Genomic DNA, 18977 nt, shown 5'->3' on the forward strand with positions numbered 1-18977 from the left:
ATCCTGAAGGAGAGAGCTGACAGATAAGGAATGAAGAACTATTGGGCTTGGCTTTGGTTTATAGCTTTTTGGGGAGCAAGGGAAGTGTTGGGTGTCAAAGTGAGAACAGAGATCTGAAGTGCTCACAGACCCCCAAGACTGGAATATTGTAAATAAAGACACATTTTCCTCAACATGAATTGTTGGGTCTTAACACCAAGGCACCACACGAACGAGCCCTGCTTTGCTCTGTAACATCTCTCCTATTGTACTTCCTAATCATCAGGATCCAAACACTCATCACCTCAGAGCGCTGCCTCTTCTTGGCCTTGTCAATGAAGAGAGATGCTGAAGCCCACCAGTATCTAATATGGAAGAAGGTACCCTTCTTCAATGCCTATCCCAAGGGCAGATGGTGCCTATCTACATCCTTTCAAACCACATGACCTTTCTTTCACATTAGACCACCTCTGCTAACTTTCCCTGACAGCAGAACCCTTCTGTCAAGTCACTGCCTCATGCCCGCCTCCTTGCCCCACAGCCTTCATTCATAGTCAACTCCAGGTTTTAGCCAAATCCCAATTCTGCTGTAAACGAACTGGGCCAGATGCTGAGAGACAGAGGAAGGCAGTAGAGACCCAGGCCTGCACAAGGGGACTGCAAATTCACGATGACAGGGTCATTCATCCTTTGCTTCTAAATCTGGGTACAAAATAAGAACCCTGTGCTTGCTGTTGTTATTGTTTACATTTTTATTTAAATGTCTGTTAAACTTAACTAGTAAATTAATATGATCACCTCAGTACAACCTTGTACCTCCAATGTGGAACTCCTTTGTAACACTGGAGCATAATGAAAAGGATAAGTCAGATAAGCAAAGCGTAAACTAAATGTGCTTTTAAATAGGCTTTTACTGGTATATGTTAGGGGCATGATTTGGTCAGGAAGTACTGTAGCTAATGAGCCAAATATTGGAAGCAGAACAAACTCTAGTAAGCTTAGTGGAGCCAAACCTCAGAGATCATGAAAGAACTGGGGGAGCAAGATCAAATTCAAAATGATTAAATAGACCCATAAACTAAACAAATAAGCAGTAAACATAAGCATTGAATAAATAAATCCATAGAGTGCAGCTATTTATGACTGCACACTCATTTTGCTTCCCACACACCAAAAGCCGCTGTTTCTCACTGCTTCCTTAACTCAGCAGGTGCTGCGGACTTGCACAGCTGGAAACTCAGAGACTTCTCCAGTTCTGATTAGAACGGCCCTTCTGTTTTTGTGCAGAGCACCACACAATACAACATTCTTTCAAATGGTCAAAGACCCTAAGCTCCCAGAACAAATTTTATCATTCAGTTCTTTGGTATCACAGATAATGGCAATAAGGTTCTTGGATGTCTTGCCCTGATCCAAAACAGGTAAAAATGAGAGTTCCTGAAATGTTAATCCATGAAGGAATAAGTCACAAAACATAAATGGTGTTGTCATCCTCCTCAGCATCACTTTGAGGGGCTTTATAACAAGGGCTTGGCCCATGACAGGCTCTGGAGAGGGCAATGAACCAGGAGTCAGGATTCCTAGATCACACTAAATTATCTTGGGCAAATTGTTTCATCTCTCTGGGCTTTGTTTCTGTGGCTGAAAAATGACAGGATTTGGGCTGGTGACTCTGTCTTCCTCCCGAGTTTTGATTGTCTGCATTGTGTAAAGCCTAAGAAGTTAGTTCCCCTGAGAAACTTGTACCAGGAGGAGTAGATATTGTCACCATCTGTATTTCCTGTGACTTCCTTTTTGTTCTCCGCAACTTGGAAATTTCTGAGACTGATTTGCTGCTGCAGGAACCATGAGAAAGGAAGGGAACACTCATGGGAGTTTTAAACAAGGACATCTAAAAGCTTAAAAATAAAAATGTAAGAAAAATATATATACATATAATGAGCCCAGGATAGCACAGCCATGGACCTTCTAATGAGATAACTGTGTTTGAAAACAATGGAGTAAAACCACATTTAGAATGGAGGAAAACATGCAGGAACAATAAGGGGAGGATGCTTCTATTTCCCTAATCTCTGGGTAGTGCTACTATCAGGAAAGAATAATAAGAAACAAAACTTAGCAAAAAATAAAAAATAAATATCAAAACTAGTCTTACTCTATGAATACTGTGAATTAAATTGCTTTAATGTCTTTTCACAAATTCCAAAACACATGATTCTGCAGGTGAGAAATTGTGACAAAAGTCAAATTGGTGCTTAAATATTGGCCTTAAAATATTTTGAAATATAATCATCTAGAGGAATAGCAAGAGTTCATTTGAAATGATACTGGAAATAAATAATATGAAGACCTTCCCTGGTGAATATCAAGACATTATTCATATTTTCTTCACAGTCTAGCTTTAAATAAGACTTATATTCAGTAGTTAATTGTCACCGTGGTACATCTGCTTTTCAGTGTGAGCAGGTTTGTTATATATAACAAAGGCACCATGATTATGCCACTTGACATAACTCCTAGCATCCTTCTTTTCACCAATGTTTATAGTGTACTGACTAAGAGTACAAGAAGTCAGGTAGACCAGGTTTGAGTTATAGCTTTCCCACTTACTAGCTGAGAGCTAAGTGACTTTGGACAATGTACTTTAATTCTTGGAACTTCAGTTCCTGTATTTGTTAAGCAGATTATAATAATGCCCTCCCTCCTCATGAAGTTTTTGAGAAAACACTTAAAACACCACCAAAAATATAATGCATGCTCAAAATATTGTTTTTATCTTGTTATATAGTGCTGGTTATTGGTTTTATAACCTACATGTACATAGTCCTGGGATATTTAAAAAAGTGTGTTAAAAATTTGTTTGCATATTCATTTGTTGGTGAGTTTCAGGTAATTTAGAGAAGTTTAAATATATGGCCCTAATGTGAATTCAGAGTAGAGGTGGTTGGGCAAACCTGTCATAAATTGCTATAGCCAGGATATCTCTTTCATCAAGGTAGAAGATGGTAGTAACAGCAAGCCATCATTCCAGCTGCAATACTATAAAAAATGAAAAGACCTTCCCATGTGAACTGAGATAGTTAGCTATTTTCATCCTTGAGAACTTATGCTAAGTGAAGTGTGAGCTGAGGACTGGCTTGACTTAGACAGGGGAACACTGCTGGGGGCAAGAAAAACCAGGAATCTTTTGATAGTTTCATGCATTGCCATGACAGAGGAAATGCAGAGGAGCCCCAAATGCATGACCACTTTTGCCATAAGGCATTTACCAAGTGCTGAGGCAGCAAGAGGTTGGGGTGGGCTGGAAAGACAGAATAAAATCTCTGTCTACAATCCTTAGGCAGCAAAATTCCACTAGAGGGAGTTCTCTGTAAAAAGTACACCATAGACCTTGAGACATCTATGAGAAGTGGACTGGGTTTAACCAAAGCTGCTACCCAGCCCTTACATAGAAATCTGATTAGATTGAGGTGAGTAACACTTCAATCTAGCTAGCAAACAAAGGAAAGGGCAAGAACTCCCTGGCAATAATTTTGCCACTTTTATTTATACTGTGTATGTGACACCCAATCAAAAATTACAAAGCAGTTCAACACCAGGCATGAGAAAAAGTGGCTCATAATCAAGAGAAAAAAGAGACAAAATAATTAGGCCCACCACATATGATCCATATATTGGAGTTAGCAGACAAAAACTTTAAAATAACTATGATAAATATAATAAATTTTATTATTATATTTATTATTTCTCCCATGAAAATGGGAGAAAGATAGGGAAAAAATTTTTTTAAAGATAACCCAGAATTACAATCTATAAAAAAATCAAAATGGAAATTCTAGAACTGAACAAATAAAATATCTGAAATTAAGAGCTCATGGATGAGTTTGACAGTAGACCAGAAGTTGAAGGCAGAATTAGTGAAATCAAAAATAGGTCAATAAAAATTTCCAGACTGAAGCCCTGAAGCTAAAAAAAGGAGGGATCCATGGCTGGGTGGCTCAGTTGGTTGGAGTGTCATCCCATGTACCAAAAGGTTGCAGGTTTGATCTCTGGTCAGGGCACATATCTAGTTGTGGGTTAGATCTCTGGTCAGGGTTCATTGGGAGGCAACCGGGCAGGGCACATACAGGAGGCAACCAATCAATGTTTCTCTCTCACATAGATCTTTCTCTGTCTCTGTCTTTGTTTCTGTCTCTTTCTCTCTCCCTTCCTTTCTCTCTAAAAGTCAATAAACATCCTCAGGTGAGGACTTTTTAAAAAGGGAGTAGAGAGAGAAAAATGGAAATGACAGAACAGAATATAACATGCATGTGGGACACAGTCAAAACATATATAACTGGAGTTGGAGAAGAGTCAGAGAGAGATAATGAAACACAAAGAACAGTGGCAACAAACAATTGCTTAACATCATAAGATTTTCTTTGTTGTTAATGTTAATCACATAAGATACATTCATTTTTAATGTTAAAACAACCTTGTATGCACACAGATCCCTTCCCTTATAAAGCCTATATCCTAATGAATTGCGACAAAAATAAAGACAATAAGTATAATTAATATTACTAGTATGTTAGAAAAATGACAACTGTTATGGGGAAAACAGTAGAGTGGAGGCAGGTTTGTGAGGTTAAACAGTATAGTCTGAGTGTCGTGCAGGCCTTGTTGAGAAGTGGCATTAGAGCAAAGGCTTGAAAAGTGTGAGTTTGGCATGCATATGTATATTAGTAGAAGAGCAGCCCAAACAGCAAGTGCAAAGGCCCTGAGGTGAAACACATCTAATGTGCTCAAGGTGCAGCAAGAAAGCCAGTGTGGCAGGAGGGGCAATGTAGCAGGACATGAGGACCTAGAAGAAACGGAGGGACCCATATGCTATCTCAGGACTTGGGCTTTTACTCTCAATTGGAAGTAATGTATCAACATGTTTATATCTCAAAAAAACTGTTAGGTGAAAAGCACAAGATGCAAAATAATGACTGTACAGCATAATGCCATTCCTATAAATTTTTAAACAAGCAAACAATACTACTCACTGTTTTTAAAAGATCTTAAAGTACAAAGTAGACTCTGGGAATTAGGTGGGAAGTGAAGAATCAGGAAGGAAGTCAAGGAGGATTTCTCTTTGTCCATTCTGGCTATATTAACAGAGAACCACAGACCGGTGGCTTATAAACAACAGGAATTTATTTCTCACCGTTCTGGAGACTTGAGAAATCCAACATCAAGGCAATGGTAAACCTGGCAGAACTTCCTAGTTCATAGCTGGATCCTTCTCACTGTGCCCTCACATGTTAAAAGAAACATGGGATCTCTCTGCAGCCTCTTTTATAGGAGCACTAATCCTATCTGTGAGGGTTATAACCCAATCACCTCCCAAGACCTCACCTCCTAATACCATCATCTTTAGGGGTTAGAATTCAACATATGAATTTGTGGGGGACATATCCAGATCATAGCAGAATTTAATAATACCTGTTATATTTTTCACAAGAAGATATTTTATACTACTCACATGTATCCAAAAATATAAATATAAATATTTGTATGAGCACACACACACACATGCAGTTTTTAAAAATCTGTGCATGAGACATTCTTATTTTTTGTACAATTTTTAAATGTTTTTACTATCTAACATTTAAATAAGAAAAATAAAAACTTAAACCTATTTCAATATGTATACCAGTCATATACCACCCTCCTGGATTTCTCTCATTGTTCCTATCAATGATGGAGGCTGTCTTGTGTAATTTTGATTCACTTGTCCATTTCATTGGCCACATGCTCTATCACTGTGGCATCCAGAAATCTGATAAATAGGACTTCTATTCCATTATACAAACATTGATTAAAATGTTGATCAACAGACACCAAAGGCAGAAATTTGTGGCCCTTCTCTATAGCCTGCTCTCCATACTTACCACTATGAGCTCTTTAGGACTTCTGTTTGCTTATAAAAGTTAAAAAATGACTCTATCTTCATATGACTATAGGTTGTATAGAAAATAATGTGTACTGCATTTTGAAACAACTTGACATTCATACATAATGTGGCAGTGATATGACCCTTCTCACAGTGTCTCTGCTTGAGAAAGATTTATGAGTGTCATTGGAGAAAATTGAATCCACCTTTCTTCTCTTTAGAAATAATTCTGGCTTACATAACAAACCATGTCCTCTCTCTTTCCACCCTACTCCTTTGCTGTCCTCAGGAATATTTTCAGAAGAACAGAAGGTTTATGTCTCTCCATTTCTAGGGCTTCAGCTGCTTCTGCTTATTCACCACCTGAAGTCTTAATTCTCTGTTTGTAACACCACAATTGGCTACTGGAGAGATAATTTTGACATAATCATGCCAGAATTATTACTTGAGGACAGACATCCCAGGGAAGTGAATGAAATATAACAATGGGTTCTAAATCACATACCAAAAAGAAAAACAGAAATGGGATCATTTTTGGCCAAATTATTTGTTTTAGCTTTACTATACTTAAAAGTAAAATTCACAGGCTTGTTTTACCTCCTATTGGGCTTTAAAAACTCATGTCCAGTGTTGTTATTGCAGTCAGAATTCTGACAAGGGACGCAAACTTGGTCACTTCAAAAATGTCATCACTAAAAATTGGTTGAGTTGAGCTGCAGTAAATGTACTGGAAACATCAGCAGTAGTTTAGCACTTCAGCACAATTCAGAAATAAGTTTTACACCTAAATTTCACCTCCACACTCTCGAAGGTAGGCAATTTGTTGCCAGTTCAGTCAACATAAGAACACATTCATTCACATAAGTGAGTGAGCCACCGTTGAACATCAAGTAAAGTTCAAAACAGCCCACACTCAAATTAAACAGAAGAAATAAACCACACAATGTCTCTGCTGGGTGTTGGCAAACACAGATGGGCTGGTACAGAGCCAGGAGCAGCCTAAAAAGTTGTTTAACTTTAGCTGTGCCTACCTCAGGGGTTGTGATGGTGTGAGATTTACTGCCCCTTTTCCACACTGGCTTCTTTTCTTTAGAAACACTCAAACCATTCTTCAGGCCAATCTGCTGTTAAAAAGTAAGAAATGATGCAAAAGTTTGGGGATATAGCCTAACCACATACCAATGCTAAGAAAACGGAATTACTATTGAAATAACTGTGATGGGCACAGCCTAATGTGACTCCCAGTCACACTCTTCTGCAGCCCCTTCCATTCAAGGTGGCTGGGTCCTGTATGCTTCTAACCTATAGAATATGGCAAAGGTGATGCCACTCCTGGGATTATACTACAATATATCTATTAGACTCCATTTCCCCAGACTGGAGAGAAAAACTGTCCTGTTGGCCTTGAAGAAGCAAGTATGATGTGAACCATCCATGGAGAGGAGCATGTGGCTGGGAGCTGCAGGTGGTGCCTAGGACCTGAGAGCCTCAGACCTACAACCACAAGCAACTGAATTCTTCCAACAGCCATGAGAGATCATTAAAAAAACCCAAACTCCAGAAAGGAATGCAGCCCAGCCAATACCATAATTGTAGCCTTGTGAGACAGTGCACAGAAGAATCAGATAAATTGTGCCCAGACTCCCAACCCATAGTAACTTGGAGATAATAAGTGTGTGTTTTTGAGCTGCTAAATTTATGGTTGTTTATTTTTTTATTAAAATGCTGAGTTTACTTCACATGTATATTTTGTCTCCCCACCATTTCCATTTGTCTGACCACCACTACTATTACATCCTATCACAACATTTCACACATACTTAAAACCAAGCAAAGGGTGGAGTTCCATATTTAAAAACTAAACAGGCATTTTGGACAACACATTCTTGGCAATGGAACCTGGACAACATTTATCAAACACGGTAGGGAAAATTCTTACTCTGCATTATAAAATGGCAGCAAGATATCAACTGTTACAGAAATGAAATAAGATTGAAAATTTTAACAAACTGTTTAAACTATTTTCTCAAAGAGGCTTCCTCCACTGCCAGAGATCTCAGCCTCCTGGTCAGTCATCCGGAAGCAATTCTTCACATAATTAGGCTTCTGCTTTGGGAAGTGAACCACCTTTTTCTATACTTGTTTGCATTTTTGCTTTTATGTCTACTACAGAACTAGGTCATTTTGGTGTTTTAGAAATTTTTTCCTGTTTTTTGAAGGATTCTTGACCTTTTGATCTTGGTGTTGATTGTTTTGAGTTTTTCATTCTGGTTTAATTTTTGCACATTTTTGGCTGGAGTATCTTGTATAGGTTTCTTCACTGGAGCTTATTCTTCAGCTTCCTCATCCTCAAAATCATCATCATCATCATCTTCATCATCATGTCCTCGTCATTATCTTCATCATCTTCATCGGCAGCAAGTTTTACTTTTTTCTGTGGAGCCTTGCTACCACTTCCATGTGAAGAACACTTCCTAGACATACTTAGGAGTTTCACATCATCATCCTCTTCATTTTCTGACTACTCATCTGCCTCCACAGATACTAAGTGCTGTCCTCTAATCTGCACAGGCCTTGAACCACACTTCAACCATAAGACCACAGGTGGCATTATTTCAAAGCCACTGAGGGAAACCTTTGGCTGTACAGACACTTTCAAAGTTGCCAGTATTACTTTAATTGGGTTGCCTTCATAATTTATTGCCTCTGCTCCAACAATGTGCAATTCATCCTTTGCACCAGCTCCTAAACTGACCATTCATAAAGATAATTGGTGCTCATTTTCATCATTTTCCACCTTAAAGTGATAATCTTTGTCACCTTTGAGTTCGCAATCAAAAAGGTAGTTCTGGGGCCTCAGAGGGCTTATGCCCATGTCCATCAAAGCTTCTGTGGGGTGGTAGCAGGCACTTAGCTGAGAGGGAAGGCAGGCAGAGATAGACAACCACAGTTGTTTTTGAATGCCGTAATAGAAAACCAATATAGTGACCAGCAACGTATTCACAGTGGCAAACAGCCTCATGGCCACTAGAAATCACGGACTGGTGCCACCGACAGGCCAGAAATCTACAGGAATTTATTCTTCAGATACAGTCTAAGTTGTGCAAATCAAAAGAAGACAGCGGAAGTTGCCCTCTTCCTGAGAGGAATGTTTCTAGAAGGTAGGAAGAGGAACCAGCAGACCTGCACCCCAACACCTCTCTATCAGTGAGGATTCACTTGGATGCAAGCAAAGAAAGCATGATTCAAAGTGGCTTAACAAGAAAGAGCATTCAGTAATGGGAAAACATAAATGTAGAGAACAGTCTTTCTTGAGTCTGACAAGGACTAATTCAGTTGCTCAGTGATGTCACCAAAGTTCAGTTTTTCTTTGTTTTTAACTCCACTCTCCCTGCCATGGTGTCACATATATCCAAAGGCTGGCTCCTCCAGCCCTGTCACCTCAGGATGACTGCCAACAGTGCCCAGTGCTGCATGCCTTCTCTTTCACATCCAACAGGAAAGAGAGCTTTTGTCCAAGTATTCGCAGCAAGTTCCTGAGATTCACAGTGACTGGACTGGCCTGGCTCACATGCCCATCTTATAAGCCAGTCCTTATAAGCAGCCATGGGAGTAGAATGCATATTTGGCTGTGCTGAGGTAATGTGTTCCATCTAACAAGCTGGGCATGGTGGAAGCACATAAAACCTAAAAGGAAATCCCAACTGTTTGGAAAGGGGGTGTGGGTCATGGATCCAGGGAAGCTACTAACAAATGTCTACTAAACCCCTGATTCAAAGGAGTAAAGTTAGCACTGCCCTGTTACTTAGAAAGGAAGAGGACATTGGAAATTTATCAGTAACCCTAAGCCATAGGACCTTCTCATTTCAGCCAATAAACAGCACTAGGGCTTCGGCAGTAGCTGTGTGGGAAGGCCTCAGACTTTGTTCCTGATAAAAAGTCTCAGCAAGCAGATGACTGGGCCTGACTGGGGGCTGACCCATCCTGCGTTTGTCTAATGGCACAAAGCGCAAGTACTTGTAGTGGCTGCAGCTGTGACTCCAGACCCTTCTCCGTGCCCCTCAGGCATCCAAGTCAGCTGGCAAACCCTCTGACCATTTAATTGCATTTCTCTCATTTCTTCTTTCAAAAAAAATTCTGTTTGAGATATTTTGTCATAAATCCACACACTATCAGAGCTCAGTCCAACACTTCCCTGGCCATAAATCAACACGAAGCAACGTAAATATATCCCTCTATGTGAATAGCAAACAGAATAATTACAAAACCCAGTAAAATAGTCTAGAGTTAATAAGAATAAAGTTAAAAATTCTGGAGACTTCCGGCCAAGATGGAGATGTAGAAAGCATGCTGCATCTCCCTCCACAACTAAGAAGGAATACAACTACCTCAAAACTAGAGAAGACCAGAAGTTCCAGAAAATCAAACTGCATGGAAGTCCAGAAAACAAAGATATAAAGAAGAAATACTCATCCAGACAGGTAGGAGGGATGGATCCAGGACTGAGAGGATGTGGTGTGGTGGCTGCAGCAGCAGCAGCAGCAACAGCAGCGGGAGCAGTGACAAGCTGGCAGAAAGCACAGTCACATGTTTTAAAGAGTCAGGAGGGACACCTGGGGAGCATTCCCAGCTCCTCACCGGACCTTGAAGTTCACTGTCTCAGCACCGGGGAAAATCAAGTCTCATTGCTTCTGTCTGTGCTGACCAGTGATGGTTGGGGTGAGGGCAGAAACTGCTGGTCTCTCAGCAGTGTCCGATTGTTTAAAGGGCCCCCATGGTCCTAGAATGTCTGTAGACCCACCCACTCTGGGAATGATGGCCAGGGCAGCAACGAGAGGAGCGCCAGTCTGGTGCAGAAGTGGGAGAGGCACCTAGAAAAGGGGCGAGTGCTGGGCAGGCAACATTGTTCCCTCTGAGACCCGTCCCCCACATACAGAGCCACAACGTGGTGAGACAGGTCACCCTATACTGATGAATCCCTAAGGTTGTGCCCATTACAACATAACAGGAGCAGCAGCTCTACTGGGATGTGGAGGCAAACAAACATAGGAGCTTGTCAGAATGAGGAGATAGAGAAATATGGCCCAAAAGGGGAAACAGATCAAGGTTCCAGTGGGAGAACTAAGCGACGAGGAGATAGACAACCTAACAGATGCAGCATTCAAAACACTGGTGATAAAGATGTTCACAGGCTTGACAGGTATGCTTGAGTATGGCAAATGCATAAGAGAAGAAGTGAAGGCTATGCTAAGTGAAACAAAGGAAAATCCACACAAGACCAATGGTGAAGGGAAGGAAACCAGGGTTCAAATCAATGATTTGGAACATAAGGAAGAAAAAAAAAAGTCAACCAGTGCAGAATGCGGAAGCAAGAATTGAAAAAAATGAGGAAAACTTCCCAAATTTTGTGAAGGAGATGGACATACAGGTTTGGGAAGCAGGGAGAGTCTTGGGTAAGCTGGATCCAGAGGGGACCACACCAGGATGCATCATGATTGAGATGCCAAAGGTGAAAGATATAAACAGAGTCATAGGGGCAGCAAGAGAGAGTTGCCTACAGGGTGGGGGTGCCTATAGGACTATCAGCTGATTTCTCAGAGGACCCTTGGCAAGCAAAAAGGGACCGGCAAGCAGTATTCAATGTGATGAAAGGCAACCTGCAACCAGGATTAGTCTATCCTGCAAGGCTATCATTTAGAATGGAAGGGAAGATTAAATTCTTTCCAGACAAGGTAAATCTGAAGGAGCTCATCATCACCAAGCCCTTATTATATGAAACGTCAAGAAGACTTACTTAAGAAAAAGAAGATCAAAACTATGAACATTAAAATGACAACAAACTCACAACTATCAACAACTGAATCTAAAAAATAAAAACAAAATCCAACTAAGCAAACCAGAATAGGAAGAGAGTCATAAGTACGGGGATCATTTGGAGGGTTATCAGCTGGGCAGAGGGAGGGGGAGAAATAGGGAATTGGTGCAGGGATTAAGAAGCATAATCGGTTGGTACAAAATAGACAGGAAATAATATAGAAAAGGGTGAAACCAAAGAACTTATATGCACAACCCATGGACATGAACTAAGGGGGGTGTAATTGCTGGAGGGAAGGGGGTTACTGGGCAGAGGGGAACAAAGGGGTAAAAATTGGAACTACTGTAGCAACATAATCAATAAAATATACTTTAAAAAATTCTAAGATGGCTCAGCAGAACTTTCTTTGAAATAGAGTTATTTGAAGACATCAAAAAATTAAAAATTATCTGATTCATGAATCTTGGACTTCAGTTTTTAGACCACAAGTGTAAGTTGAGTTCATCATATATCTCAGTTCGTAATACGGTAAGTAATGTATATTTCAACATGATTCAAGAACTTAAAGAAATAAAACTCTACAAGCACAATGATAAATAGCATCCAACATTAGCCTACTTCAGGGCAACTGTAGAGTCACAGACAGTGTGGGGAACAGGACACTGCTCGCCCTGTCCAAAACAGGGAGTCTGTCCTCAGATCTAGTCCTTTTATATGAGTACATGAGAAGGGACCCCCAAAAAGAACCCGGAATTATCTTCTGGAGGGTGGGCCTCTTGTAGTATAGGCTTCCCCCACTAAGTGAATGTTCTAGGAACCCATCTGCATCAGTGTACCAGCTGGCACTGTTGTGAGAGGCTGCATTTGGCTTCAGTGAATTTTTTTGTAGACTCTTTCAACGTGTTTGCCCATTTCGTGATGGGTCATTTATGAGCACCTCTGCCCACACTGCACTGAGTGTTCAGCAGTTTTTGACCAAAAACAGCATGACCCCCATCTCCCACCCTTTCTATTCACCCAATCTCACCCCAAGCAACTTTTCCTGTTTTCCCAGATTAAAAAAAAAAAGTCCTCAAAGGGAAACGTTCTTCTGATGACAGAAGCACTACAAGGCATCAAAATCAACGAGGTCAAAAACTGTTTTTGAGCAGTGGAAAAATCATCTCAATAGGTGTATTACATCAAGTGGAGAGTACTTTGAAGGTGACTGAAGTTTAAACATGTAAGAACAAATACACAGTTTTTTATAGATAAATTCCATTGTTGGGGGGGTCCCCCCTCAAAGATATGAAAATGTGGGTATAGGAACATAACATTGCTAGATCAGTCAAGTTTTTTTTTTTAAGCTTGCAATCTAAATCTTTCTGTAAAATCTCCTAAATTTTTATGTTGAATTAATTTTTTTTAAGCTGGAGGGCCAATCAGAATTGCACAGTTTGCTGCCAGAGATCTGGATATTCGTGGTACAAAAAGAGTTGCTCAGGCTTTAGACTTTGCATAGGGCACATGTTAGATGGCTTTCTCCTGAACCAAAACTTCTCTCGATCGAGCAACCTAGACAGGAGGTAAAAGACATGAGGAGAGCTGCCTGCTCTGCAGGATTGGAGAGGAACTTTGTGTGTCCCACTGAGCAATCAGGAACCACCTTGGCCTTCAATAAGTTTGCCCCAGGATCTCGAAGGGAAGCTGGCCCCAGAAATCCTTTTCTTCCAGGGTGCCCCTTCCCCATCCAGAAATCCTTTCCTTTCTATTTCTCCTTACAGGCTGCAATTTTTTTCCTGATAATCCTTTGTGATGTTTTTGTAGACTCTTAGTTTTATTATTTAAGTTACAAACAGAGGTTGGAAATTTTTGGATTGAAATCAAGTATCCTGTTACAATTACCCCCAGGGAGAGACAGTTTTATAATTGCAAGTGTGTGAGGGGAACTTCATTCCACAAGCCAAAAGCTAAAATACCTTTTTTCTCTTCCTTTCTGAAGTGAAAATGTTATTTCTAGACAGCTTTGGTAAGAGCTCAGACTCTCTTATGCTGGCCCCATGCTGGCAAAATGGAGACATGCCCTTGATGTTGTTGGTGGGCTAGTGGCAGTGATGGTGGCCACAATGGTGAAGGGAGGAGGGCAGGTCATTTTTCAATGTTCTAAGTAAATAATATTCAGACAAGGCTAATATGGGGAATGAAAGACTAATGCAAAGCTTATCACAAGACTGATACCTGTAAGTTAAACCTTTCTTTTTTCCCTAAGATGGGTCTCAAATTTTTAACAGGTGTAAGAATCACCTGAAGGCTTATTAAAACACAGACTTCTGGCTGCACCCCCAGAGTTTCAGATTCGGGAGGTGAGGAGGGACCAGAACTGACCTTCAATTAAATTCCCAAGTGATGTTGATGCTGCTGGTCCAGGTACTCTGCTTTGAGAACCACTGACCTAAAAAAACCTTCATAACTGGTATGTAATGATTCCAAGTGATGAAAACTTCAGTGAATTAGACTTAATAAGAATTCATTTGAATTTGTTTTTATAAAGAGTCTGTAGAAATACTCTTTTAATACTGCATGCATTCTTGGCAATGTATGCAATATCTCCACCTAGACACTTAACAAAAGTTCCTCAGGATACCATTCTAATAAGAATGCCAGTAAATACAAATGCCTCCCATTTTATTTTAATCATGTGAAAATTAATGCACAAATTTGTTCCCGAGCACAATGATTAGTTCCTCTATCATTCACTGCTTATCAAACAACCCACAAATTAAATAGATCCACACAAATTGTTTTAAGATGTGAGCAAAGTAAAGTCAAAAGAAATGATTCTCATAACCTTTCAACAGAATAGAAACCTAGAAGAGTCTCACTGAACTCTCGGTGCCTATTACTGAACACCTGAAAGGAGGTAAAAATCCACATTTGCATCATTTCTATATTGGATCAGCCATTGTTCAGTAGGAACAGATCACCTGACTTTTTCTGAGGTGATGTTAGATCCTGAGCTTGCTTCCCTTTAGGCTTTTTCATAAACATGTAACTGAAGTCTCTATGGAGGGGAGAGACCAGCTCCTCATTTCAACTTGCATCAGGTTTGGGCGGGTCTGTTGTTACAGGTGTGGAACCTGTCCTGCTAGGGGCCCGCGCCTGGCAGCAGGCTTTGTGGTACTGCTGACTGCTTTGCCAGAACCCACCTGGACAATGTCATCTTCAGAGGCAGACCACCCACAGGTACTAGAGGTGACCTTCAGCTGCTCCATGAGTTTTCTCCCTGCACTTTCCGTTTGTTCGGGTCCTGCCGCTACCAGCTTCTCTGGGCCCTGTCTTGCTGGCTTCTCCAGGTCTAGAAGAATGCGCGACTCATTAACCTGTACAGTTTAATTTCCAGCACACTGAGATAGCTTCCCAACAGTGTGGGTGGTGTTTGCCAGGTTCTTAAAATTTAGAAGGTCAAAGGCTGGTGAATTTTCTTTATAATGATCATCTACTGATTTCGTCTTTTAGCGGATGGGAAGGAGAAAAGTTAGTCTTAATTCTTTTGGTACTGACTCCTTATCATATTCATAGAGGTCATCACTTAGGGCTTCCCAGGACCCTCAGCCATTATCTTCTTTAACCTCTGCACCAGGCATGTGAGGGAGGTACTTGGATACCTCTTAACAAAATGGTCTGGAGGCTAACAGAGGGGAAATGGCTTGTCCTAGGTCACAGGCTAGCTGGCAGCGAGGTGAGGAGGGGAGACAGCAAGCAGGTTATCCAGAGCTTCCCAAAACCCTGCTGTACTTAAAGTTTCTCTGGTACTGCAGTGAGCTATGTTAGTGGTTACTACTGCCTTGGTTCCAATATTTAAGACACAGGCCAATAAATCATACTTAATGGCCCATAAGTTCTATTGGACATAATAACCTCCTACAGGCCACCACAGTCTGGAGTCAGGATGACTTGAAAGGAAATCCAAAGCCATGTCCTAACCCCTTAAAGGAGAAGAAAAGCACAAGGACAGAGAGGAAACCCAAGAACTAAGATTTTGACAGCTATTCTGCAGGGTCCTATGTAAACAGACTGAATCCCTGTAAGGGTGTGGCTGCTTAGGACTTGGAAGATGCTATAAAGGAGATTTAAAAATCCGCTGTGTGTGTACGTGTGTGGAAGTGCCTGTGATTTAGCTCGGCCACCTGTTTGTTGAGAGAATGAGAAACTGACCCTTCCAGTTAGGACCTGAAAAGAAATCTGATGTATCTGTTTTTGTCAAGGGTCAAGATGGGCTTTTTCATTCTTCTCCAGCAAAGCTGGTATCAGCCCTGAAAGCAGCAGCCAGAAATTGTCAATCTAAAAACAAACCCAGTTTGTGAAACAGTAAGTTTTCTAATGGGTATCACCTTTGTTACAGAAACAGGAGAGTCCAAAAATCCCCGGAGTTTGTGGCTGGGGGATGGGGAGAAGGAAGCAGCTTTCAGAATGCCTCCACATGCCTGAGGCTGGTGGCCAGTGTCTTTCATTATGTAAATTGCTTTAATGCATCCAAAGCCTCAGGTGGATGGGAGGAGTCTTGAACCAGGGGACGGTATGGAAAGCACACAGAGCCTACGTGGGGTTCTGTGAATGGTCAGAACTGTTGGCAACACCCACTGCATGAGAGGACGCAGTCAGGGATATATAGGCAGCTGCGAACACTTTAGAGGGGGCACGCTCTGGGGCTGTCTCCCTCGCTGGTGGGTGTTTGCAGAGGTGCTCTGGAGAAGGAGAGGAGATCCACGCGGTTTACAGAAAGAAGACAGTTTGCAAGGAGACTGAGAATCCCGGCGGTTTTGTATTGAGAGCTGGAGGGCACCACAGCACAGAAAGGACCTCCCCAATCAGATTGAGTGATTGGCAGTCGCTGGTAAAGCTGAACTGTGCCTAGGAAGTAGGGAAACGGTGTTTCTGACCTCCCTAAAACTGGCTAGGTTTGGTAGAGGGGAGGCAAGGATATGTGTAACTGTTAAATAAACAATTTTTCTTTTCACTCAAATATAATATTCAGAGTTGTAATTTTGGCGGTGGGCAATTGGACCCCTAACTAAAGAGCCCCTGGGTTTGTTTTCAATTGGAAAAGCCCATGGGGTTCTGTAACACCTTCTCCTCAGGTGCCCCAAATAAGGGTACCTTGTGCGTTTTTTATTCTACATGTACAGCTCTGTATACTTGAGTCCTTAGCTCAAAATATTAAAGCAAACCTGGCATTAAGAATTGCAGATTTATTTTGCAAATAAGAGCTGAATTAATTTTAGTTGGTATCTCAGTAGTTTCTCAACCAACTCTCAATCTAAAATACAGTAACTGTTAGTTTCATTTGGCCTTCAACCAGATGAGAACTAGGGAGTAAAAGTAAGAGAATGGAAAGTCCCCAAGATCAATGTCACAGCATTATCATGACAATGTCATAACATTGGGCTCCTCCTCTTTGCTGATAAGAGTAAATCAAAGAGCCTATTAATTTTCTCAACACAGGGTTTTTGAACTTGTATGCTTGAAATAGATTAGAAGAAACAAATTAAAGGGGAGAGGAGCCGCCTAGTCCAGTACACAAACTATAATGAGAAGCAGTGAATACAAACTACGGAGAACATCAGTGTGAGGTCACTTAGTGTGGGGTAAGTAATCATATGCTATAAAAATCTGTAACAAGTATCGCATTCCTCACAGAACTACATTAAAGGTAGATTATACTAATTGTATTTCAGGTAGTGCTATGAGTGATAATCAACATAAGAAGGCCAGGTCATCAAGAAAAGATGCATTGGTGTTCAGTGTTCTCTATTACCAAGCTGAGGAGGTAAATAATACACTGTAGAAAAAGTTCTACTAAAAAGTGTTGTCAGTACTATTAAAATTTTATAGCACTAAAAAAGGAAATTATTAGCTATCCTCAAATTTTGGCTATCCAAATGTATTCATTCTTAAAGGGTTCCAGCTTGCTGAGCTTCATTGTTGAATTGCTAAAATTATGTTATGTGAAGAATGTGTGGTCAATACTAATGTTCCATTCATAAACAAGCCATGCACAGGCTGAAACCACCTTCCACATTGCCCGTGGTCAGGGAAGATATTTTCCCACACATAACTACTTTCTTCATATGGGAAACTATAAAATAATGGAACAGCAATAAGTCATTTCCATGTCAGCACGAGTCAGATTGTCAAGGGGTAGAATCAGCTTTGTGTGAGCAAGAGAAGAGCGTAATTAACTAGGAGGTAAGCTTGCGTTAGTGAATCCGAGAAAATGCCCATAATCACAAGATGTAGGGCAGCTGGGTGACATCCAAATTTTTCTATTCAGACTCACAAGTTGATTTTCCAAACTTTGGGATAGTTAAAATCTAGAATGTCTTTTGCCAAATACTTTACATTAATAATTTTGCAACCATGTGTCCTTCTGTAATTTAAACCTTGAGGGAAGGAGCCTTATTTCCCTTGTCCTTACATCCTTATATTCCTGAAATATACCAAAGTACGTATACCTACATACAAATATACATACATAAGTAAAGTAATTAAAATTTAATGCATATCTAATTCTGTTAAAAGGGAATAATCAGAAGATGATGAGCTATCTGGCTTCCAAGAAGACTCTAGGTCACTAAAAATTTTTTAAGTCTTTTTGTTTAAACCTGGAAGAGATCAAGTTAACAGCAAACAAATTTCCACATACAGGCTATTCAAATGAGAAGGCTGGACTCACTTATGGGAATTATCTTTCAAATATAAGGGATGCTAACGTAAACTGAGCTATTCCTATCTCCTATGATGAATTACAACTTTCCTGTGCAATTTCAGACTCCTTTATTCTCACCTCAGTGTCTCTCATTTGTGACAGATTCCACACTCTGAACTTCATCACTAAAGATACAGCAACCTGTCTATAATTATCCTCTGGAAAAGGATGAGGACATCCTAGAGAAAGAGTGGCACTTGGATGCAGAAGCTGAACAACCCCAGAGTGGTCCAGAGAACAGCAACTGGGACTGTGTCCCCTGGAAGCTTCCAGCCACACAGTCTCTTAGCTGCATGGGGAAGACAGAGTCATCCCACCCAGAGCAGCAGCCCAAAGCCTCAGGGCTCTTCTCTGCAGCCCCTGAGGAGCCTGTCATAGAAGCACTGTGAGAACCAGGAGAGTCTTCTCCACTTTGACCGGCAAGCCCCTGGCAGAATTTCCACCTCTCCCACTCCGAGGAGGTTAAGGAGCAGTGGTTGTGGGACAAGTCCCTCCCTGCCTCAGCAAGAGGCCGTGGG

At 40.9% G+C, this 18977-nt stretch overlaps 1 pseudogene; it reads right to left on the reverse strand.

Annotated features, from left to right (window-relative positions):
- Positions 1 to 7917: 7917 nt before the first annotated feature.
- LOC150012600 (nucleophosmin pseudogene) lies at positions 7918 to 8780 on the reverse strand (annotated as a pseudogene).
- Between the last annotated feature and the right edge of the window lie 10197 nt (positions 8781 to 18977).

The sequence above is a fragment of the Furipterus horrens genome, unplaced genomic scaffold (assembly GCF_987537825.1).
Source record: "Furipterus horrens unplaced genomic scaffold, mFurHor1.1.pri manual_scaffold_4, whole genome shotgun sequence".
In the NCBI taxonomy this organism is placed as follows: Eukaryota; Metazoa; Chordata; class Mammalia; order Chiroptera; family Furipteridae; genus Furipterus; species Furipterus horrens.